The following is a 9,401-nucleotide window of genomic DNA, read 5'->3' on the forward strand; positions in this document are numbered from 1 at the left end:
TGAGTCCTCACCTAACCTGCCTTTAGTACGGCCTGATCTTTTCTTTATGGCCCCTGTAATCTCCTCTTGTTTATTCTTTCCTAGTCGTCTCCCCTTCTCGCTCCTCTTTCTCTGCCTTTGCCTTGAACGGTTTCACCTCCCCTCAGTGTCTGTCTCGCTCTCTGACTCCGCCTTCCTACTTAATTTTCTCTTATCTTGCTTTCCTGTGACTTGAGTTATGGGCTTGCTATCCTGTGTGTCTAAAGACAATATACCACTCTGTAAACGTAAGACTGGATATAATGGTGCCTGGCCCGTACCAAGCCCCAAGTCATCTTCATATGCTGGGGGTTCTATCTCTCCTCCCTTTTTCTCCTTAATTTTCTGTCCCTTTTTCTCTTTGTTCACATGGTCTACGCCCTGACACCACACTGCTAATTTACACCATTCTTTTCTGTGCTTTTCCCATTCCTTCTCCTTTTCTCTATATCTCCCTCTCTTGACCAAATTGGCTGTTTCCTTCTTGTCTCTAACTCTATCTCGATTTTTGGAACACTCCTTCTCCTTATTCCACAAAATAACATGTAATGGTCTCCTTTCCTCCATCCTTAATCCTGCCTCACTCACCACTTGTCGCAATTTCTCTTCTATCCCTTCTTTTTCTTTCTGAATTGGGTCCATCCTGCCTACAACAGTCATTACATTTGCCACCTGTATCCCCAATTGTTTCCACTTTCCCGTGCCTGGACACCGCCCATCGTCATCAACTTCTCTCACACTCCCCGTCCATTTCAACCTGACTTACGTTACTGTGAGTCCCAGACTCAGAATAATTAACAAATGATTAACGGGTACCTGACCCAACACTTTTTGGGACTTGAACCCAGTTCTCTTATACAGAATTTGGGGAGCTCTAAAACTCCCCGGGACTCCAACCCAGATACAGAATTTGGGGAGTTCTAAACCTCCCCGGGACTCTAACCCAGATACAGAATTTGGGGAGTTCTAAAACTCCCCGGGACTCTAACCCAGATACAGAATTTGGGGAGTTATAAAACTCCCCGGGACTCTAACCCAGATACAGAATTTGGGGAGTTATAAAACTCCCCGGGACTCTAACCCAGACACAGAATTTGGGGAGTTATAAAACTCCCCGGGACTCTAACCCAGATACAGAATTTGGGGAGTTATAAAACTCCCCGGGACTCTAACCCAATACAGAATTTGGGGAGTTATAAAACTCCCCGGGACTCTAACCCAGATACAGAATTTGGGGAGTTATAAAACTCCCCGGGACTCTAACCCAATACAGAATTTGGGGAGTTCTAAACCTCCCCGGGACTCTAACCCAGATACAGAATTTGGGGAGTTATAAAACTCCCCGGGACTCTAACCCAATACAGAATTTGGGGAGTTCTAAACCTCCCCGGGACTCTAACCCAGATACAGAATTTGGGGAGTTATAAAACTCCCCGGGCCTCTAACCCAATACAGAATTTGGGGAGTTATAAAACTCCCCGGGACTCTAACCCAATACAGAATTTGGGGAGTTATAAAACTCCCCGGGACTCTAACCCAATACAGAATTTGGGGAGTTCTAAACCTCCCCGGGACTCTAACCCAATACAGAATTTGGGGAGTTCTAAACCTCCCCGGGACTCTAACCCAGATACAGAATTTGGGGAGTTATAAAACTCCCCGGGACTCTAACCCAGATACAGAATTTGGGGAGTTATAAAACTCCCCGGGACTCTAACCCAGATACAGAATTTGGGGAGTTCTAAAACTCCCCGGGACTCTAACCCAGATGAACCTTTACACACAATAAGTACTTCGAGGTGCCCCTAAGTCCTCGGGACTCTAACCCGACTGGTTGCCGAGACTCTAACTCGCAACTCTCCACCGTCCCCGTCGGGAAGTGGCGTAGGGTAGTCAACCCTAGAACGATTAACGGGCCTCTAACCCGACTTAGAGTGAGACTCTAACTCACACACCGGTAGCGGGCCTCTAACCCGACTTACAGTGAGACTCTAACTCACACACCGGTAACGGGCCTCTAACCCGACTTATAGTGAGACTCTAACTCACAGACCGTTCCCCTGACCCCCTGAATTTAAACCAGTCTCCCAATACGTTTTCCACAGGTCCACAATTTAGTTCATAGCCAATATGCAGATTTAGATATAACAGGCTCTGCTTACCTTTATCATGAGCCGGCTCGGAACCTGTGAATCTCGCGTAGGTTGTCTGGACAAGATCGAATTCCTTCTCCTCTTTCCAATCCCGGACGAGCCCCCAAATTGTTGAAGTATAACACTTCCCCGAGTTGGTTTGTTGGAAAGGAGAATAAAACACAGGGAGTCAGGGCAATTACCGTAGTTATACGTCCATTTATTACAGAAGCTTCTGGAGACACGTGTCGCCGCACAATGTCTAAGGATCAACAGTCAAAACATCATTTTTATACTTCTACTACGCCCAAAAAGATAGAGGCGTTAACTTACAAAGTGTGTGCCATTGGCCCAATCCCAGTTTTATTCCTTATAGGATAACTGCAAGTATCCCCTTGCCCCCCTTTCTGGTTTCTGTCTTGTCTGTCCGACTATGTGTGTGTGTCTCTGACCTGTGACCTGTTTCTCACAAAACAGACATACTAAATCTTTCTCTCCCCGGCAACTGCTTAAACAGGGTTTCCTATTCTCCTACTTGCTCCTTCAGTTTCGGTTCATATTACAGACATTTAATATTTTGTTTCATTGGTTACAACAGCTTATAACAGTTCACTAACTTATATAATCAATACATCTACATTGGTTACAACAGCTTATAACAGTTCACTAACTTATACAATCACTACATCTACACCACTCCTAATGTTCCTGCTATCTCTCTGATGGATATAGTTTTTTTTTTTGCAGCCTAAAGATGGCAGATTTCAATTGCATTGAGTGCTCTTTGACCACATGTTGTGGGTTCAATAGCCCAAACCTCTCCATGAAAAAGCTTTTGAGTCAGTTACTTTTGGTCCCTTGAAAATGAGGGGGTTACATATTAAAGAGCTGTAATTCCTAAACCCTTCCTCCAATTTGGATGAATATACACAAATTAAAGCTAAGAGACTGCACTTTAAGCCCTTATTAATTGTTTAACTGAAACTTGAATATACAGTGGGGAGAACAAGTATTTGATATACTGCCGATTCTGCAAGTTTTCCCACTTACAAAGCATGTAGAAGTAATTTTTTTAAAGGTACTCTTCAACTGTGAGTGACGGAATCTAAAACAAAAATCCAGAAAATCACATTGTATGATTTTTAAGTAATTCATTAGCATTTTATTTCATGATATAAGTATTTGATACATCAGAAAAGCAGAAATCAATATATGGTACAGAAACCTTTGTTTGCAATTACAGAGATCATACGTTTCCTGTAGTTCTTGACCAGGTTTGCACACACTGCAGCAGGGATTTTGGCCCACTCCTCCATACAGACCTTCTCCAGATCCTTCAGGTTTCGGGGCTGTCGCTGGGAAATACGGACTTTCAGCTCCCTCCAAAGATTTTCTATTGGGTTCAGGTCTGGAGACTGGCTAGGCCACTCCAGGACCTTGAGATGCTTCTTACGGAGCCACTCCTTAGTTGCCCTGGCTGTGTGTTTCGAGTCGTTGTCATGCTGGAAGACCCAGCCACGACCCATCTTCAATGCTCATACTGAGGGAAGGAGGTTGTTGGCCAAGATCTCGTGATACATGGCCCCATCCATCCTCCCCTCAATACAGTGCAGTCGTCCTGTCACCTTTGCAGCAAAGCATCTGCAAAGAATGATGTTTCCACCTCCATGCTTCACGGTTGGGATGGGGTTCTTGGGGTTGTACTAATCCTTCTACTTCCTCCAAACATGGCAAATGTTTAGACCAAAAAGCTCAACTTTTGTCTCATCAGACCACATGACCTTCTCCCATTCCTCCTCTGGATCATACAGATGGTCATTGGCAAACTTCAGATGGGCGTGGACATGTGCTGGCTTGAGCAGGAGGACCTTGCATAAGCTACAGGATTTTAATCCATGACGGCGTAGTGTGTTACTAATGGTTTTCTTTGAGACTGTGGTCCTAGCTCTCTTCAGGTCATTGACCAGGTCCTGCCGTGTAGTTCTGGGCTGATCCCTCACCTTCCTCATGATCATTGATGTCCCACAAGGTGAGATCTTGCATGGAGCCCCAGACTGAGGGAGATTGACCGTCATCTTGAACCTCTTCCATTTTCTAATAATTGCGCCAACAATTGTTGCCTTCTCACCAAGCTGCTTGCCTATTGTCCTGTAGCCCATCCCAGCCTTGTGCAGTTCTACAATTTTATCCCTGATGTCCTTACACAGCTCTCTGGTCTTGGCCATTGTGGAGAGGTTGGAGTCTGTTTGGTTGAGTGTGTGGACAGGTGTCTTTAATACAGGTAATGAGTTCAAACAGGTGCAGTTAATACAGGTAATGAGTGGAGAACAGGAGGATTTCTTAAAGAAAAACTACCAGGTCTGTGATAGCCGGAATTGTTACTGGTTGGTAGGTGATCAAATACTTATATCATGCTATAAAATGCTAATTAATTATTTAAAAATCATACAATGTGATTTTCTGGATTTTTGTCTTTCACAGTTGAAGTGTACCTTTGATAAAAATGACAGACCTCTTCATGCGTTGTAAGTAGGAAAACCTGCAAAGTCAGTGTCCAATTATTTCCGGACCTAACTGCATATAATTTTCAGTTGGTGTTGTAAGTCACAGAGGACTGACAACTCTACCAAAGGTTTGAGAGTTGTTTGGGTCCTTTTTAAATCATAAGGATAACAGAAATCCCCCAAATGGCACTGATCAAAAGTTTACATACTCTTGAATGTTTGGCCTTGTTACAGACACAAGGTGACACACACACCTGTGGCTTTTTATATTGCAATTAGTGTCGGTGTATAAATAGTCAATGAGTTTGTTAGCTCTCACTTGGATGCACTGAGCAGGCTAGATACAGAGCCATGGGGAACAGAAAAGAACTGTCAAAAGACCTGCGTAACCAGGTAATGAAACTTTATAAAGATGGAAAAGGATATAAAACCCCATCCAAATCCTTGCAAATGCCAGTCAGTACTGTTCAATCACCTTTTAAGAAGTGGAAAATTCTGGCATCTCTTGATACCAAGCCAAGATCAGGTAGAAACTTTTCAGCCAAAACTGCCAGAAGAATTGTTTGGGATACAAAAACCCACAGGTAACCAGGAGAAATACAGGCTGTTCTGGAAAATGACGATGTGGTTGTTTCAAGGAGCACAATATGACGATCCAAAAATGAGTTGCATAGTTCCGTTGCCAAAAATAAGCCTTTAATGTGCCAATGCGACAAAAAAGCCTGGTTACATTATGCCCAACAACACCTTGACACGCCTCACAGCTTCTGGAACACTGTAATCTGGAGTGACAAGACCAAAATAGAGCTTTATGGTCACAAACATAAGCACCATACAGCTCCGCAAAAAATTAAGAGACCTTTTTCTTTCCTTTCCCAAAAAATTGAAAAGGAAAGTTTTGAGTGAGGAACAGATGGGTTAACATTAAGAGATCACTGCAAATTGAACACTTCTTTTCCTCACTCAAAACATTCCTTTTCAACTTTTTTGGAAAGGAAAGAATAAATTGCAGTGGTCTCTTAATTTTTTCAAGAACTGTATTTGGAGAGGAGTCAACAAGGCCAATAGTGAACAGAATACCATCCCCACTGTGAAGCATGGTAGTGGCGCACTGATGTTTTGGGGGGTGTGAGCTCTAAAGGCACGGGGAATCTTGTGAACATTGATGGCAAGATGAATGCAGCATGTTATCAGAAAATACTGGCAGACAATTTGCATTCTTCTACACGAAAGCTCCTCATGGAATGCTCTTGGACTTAATATCATCGAACCAGTCTGGGGAGATCTCAAACGTGCGGTTCATGTAAGACGACCAAAGACCTGGAGACATTTTGGCAAGACAAATAGGCAGCTATAAAACCTGCAAGAATTCGGGGTCTCAAAGACAACTATTACAAAAGACAACACGCTGTCATTGATGCTAAAAGGGGCAATACACAGCATTAAGAACTAAGCCTATTCAAACTTTTGAACAGGGGTCAATAATTGTTTTTCTTTCTTGCCATGTTTTGTTTTATGATTGTGCTATTCTTTTATGACCTACAGTTGAATGTGAATCCCATAATGAATAAAAGACAAGTTTTGCCTGCTCACTCATGTTTTCTTTACAAATGGTACAGTTAAGGAAATTCTCGAACTGCATGTACATTTGAGAAATATCTGCATTTCTATTTTCTGGTATGTAACTCTGGTCTGTTTGTGACACATGCCTGAATAATATCAGTGGATCATTAGGTACTCTGACAATTTGTTAATCTGCCTAAACAAACAAGGTTAATCTGCCTAAACCAACTGTCTAAACCGATGTTCCCCTACCCCCTTGACAGTAAACATTACGGCAGGAAGGAAAAGGTGGGGGGACAGCCCGCCCTTTGGGTAAAACCCATGTGACACAAGACAGATGGGCAACATCTTACCATACCCCTTTTAACTATAATAAATACTGAATGTTAATGTATTTATCTCAGAGATTCCTCATAGGTTTATTCTGTAAACCTTTGGCACGTCTCAGTATTTGCAAATAAACTGTTAATTATGCCAAGAGAATTTTGTCTCTGTACTTACTTCCATTAAAAGTTCCTATCGATGGAATCACCATCACAGTACATATATTACCAATTCTCCAAGGGTATGCAAACTTTTGAGCACAACTGTCAATTATTTTCCTTTACATACATATATTTTATTTACAGTATACATCATGACTTAAAACAGAAACTCTTGTTTAGGGTTTGGATTTCTCAGCCCCAAGGTCTTACGCTGCTATATTATTGTAAATAAATGGAGAAATAGAGACATGTCATTCCATTCCAGTGTCTGTTAAATTCCAACACAGGCACACCTCATTTTACTTATTGAGGTACTGATTAGGTGATTGCCTGAACCTAATCTAATTTAACAAGTAAAAATATAAAAAGCACTGCTGTGGTCATCACTATCCTCTTGCAATAGAACCAGCTGGATGGCAAGTAGTTCCTCAAAGGTAATTTGAATTACAAAAAATACCATTCAGCATGAAAAAAGAGTTGAAAAGAAAAGCTTTCAATTCTGGCTTTACTGGCCGAGGGATACAGTGAGCATCAGGTTGCTTCCATCCTGAACATTTCAAAGACAGCGGTTCATAAGAACAAGGCCAAGCAACAGACAACAAAGCTACACCGACTGTCCACTGCCCAAGATGACCGTCAACTCATTCGAATGTCACTCAACAATCGTAGGATGACATCAAGTGGCCTACAAAAAGAATGGCAAACCGCAGCTGGGATGAAGTGCACGGCGAGGATGGTCAAAACAGGCTCCTAGGGGCAGGGCTGAAGTCGTGCAAAGCTAGAAGAAAGTCCTTCATCAATGAGAAGCAAAGAAGAGCCAGGCTGAAGTTTACAAAAGACCATAAGGATTGGACTGTAGAGGAATGGAGTAAGGTAAATCTTCTCTGACGAGTCAAATTTTCAGCTTTGCCCAACATCTGGTCATCTAATGGTTAGACGGACACCTGGAGAGGCCTACAAGCCTAGGTGTCTCGCACCCACTGTACAATTTTGTGGAGGATCGGGGATGATCTGGGGATGCTTTAGCAAGGCTGGAATCGGCCGATTTGTCTTTGGGAAGGATGCATTAATCAAGCCAAGTATAAGGTTATCCTGGAAGAACACCTGCTTCCTTCTGCTCTGACAATGTTCCCCAACGTTTTTTTTCCAGTAGGAAAATGGATGCCATCTTCCTCTGGACAAGCCATCAAACAAAGCTGAGCTACTTGAATTTTTGTGCCAAGAGTGGCATAAAGTCACCCAACAGCAATGTGACAGACTGGTGGAGAGAATGCCAAGACGTATTAAAGCTGTGATAAAAAATCAGGGTTGAACATGCCTATTTAGTGTGTTTGGTATTAGTTGGGTTCTTATCACATGAGAGTTATTTTGTGTGTGTGATTGATTGACACGGGTGAATTTGCTGTGGGATATAATTAACTTGGGCATGTACAGGTGTGCTTGATTGAGTTTTCTTTTAGCCCTCCCTATTGAATGGGGTCTTACCAGTCACACAGGGGCTGTGTAGCGGATTGTTTGTGTGCAGGTGCGAGAAGCAGTGCTGGGCCGAATGCGTTGTTGAACCATCCCTCTGATCTGCAGTAATCAAGAAAAAGTGCAACTCAACCTTGCCTTGGAACTGGCTGGTGGATGTATCTAAAGGACTGACACGCTACTGCTGTTCTTGCTACTTGGGATGCAACATTGAGACTCAAGACTGCGGGTGGTCAACCTTCTATTTAGGCTTTTCCCTTTTTTGTAATTAGAATAAAAATAAAAAAAAGACAGCTCCCCAGCTCTGCCGCCATGTGTTGGAGGACACCCTACCCACGTGGCACCAGGACACCCTAGGCCGCAGGTCGACGATCGACTTTGTTGTCGTTTCATCTGACCTGCGGCCGTATGTCTTGGACACTCGGGTGAAGAGAGGGGTGGAGCTGTCAACTGATCACCACCTGGTGGTGAGTTGGATAAGATGGCGGGGGAGGATGCTGGACAGACTCGGCAGGCCCAAGCGTACTGTAAGGGTCTGCTGGGAACGTCTGGCCGAGTCTCCTGTCAGAGAGATCTTTAACTCCCACCTCCGGCAGAGCTTTGACTGGATCCCGAGGGAGGCTGGAGATATTGAGTCCGAGTGGACCATGTTCTCCATCACCATTGTTGAAGGGGCCGCTCTGAGCTTTGGCCGTAAGGTCTCCGGTGCCTGTCGAGGCGGCAATCCCCGAACCCGGTGGTGGACAGCGGAAGTAAGGGATGCCGTCAAGCCGGATACAAGCGGCCGAAATGAGCTTTCTCCGGAGGGTAACTGGGCGATCCCTTAGAGATAGGGTGAGAAGCTCGGTCACCCGGGAGGAGCTCAGAGTAGAGCCGCTGCTCCTACACATCGAGAGGGGTCAGCTGAGGTGGCTTGGGCAACTGTTCCGGATGCCTCCTGAACGCCTTCCCCGGGAAGACCTAGGACACACTGGAGGGACTATGTCTCCCAGCTGGCCTGGGAACGCCTAGGTGTCCCCCCGGAAGAGCTGGAGGAAGTGTCTAGGGAGAGGGAAGTCTGGGCATCTCTGCTTAGACTGCTGCCCCCGTGACCCGGCTCTGGATAAGCGGAAGATGATGGATGATGATGGTGTGTGTGTATGTGCGTGAAAATCCCAGTAACTGAGCAGATTGTGAAATACTCAGACCGGCCCGTCTGGCACCAACAACCATGCCATGCTCAAAAT

Source organism: Esox lucius, chromosome 21 (assembly GCF_011004845.1).
Source record: "Esox lucius isolate fEsoLuc1 chromosome 21, fEsoLuc1.pri, whole genome shotgun sequence".
NCBI lineage: Eukaryota > Metazoa > Chordata > Actinopteri > Esociformes > Esocidae > Esox > Esox lucius.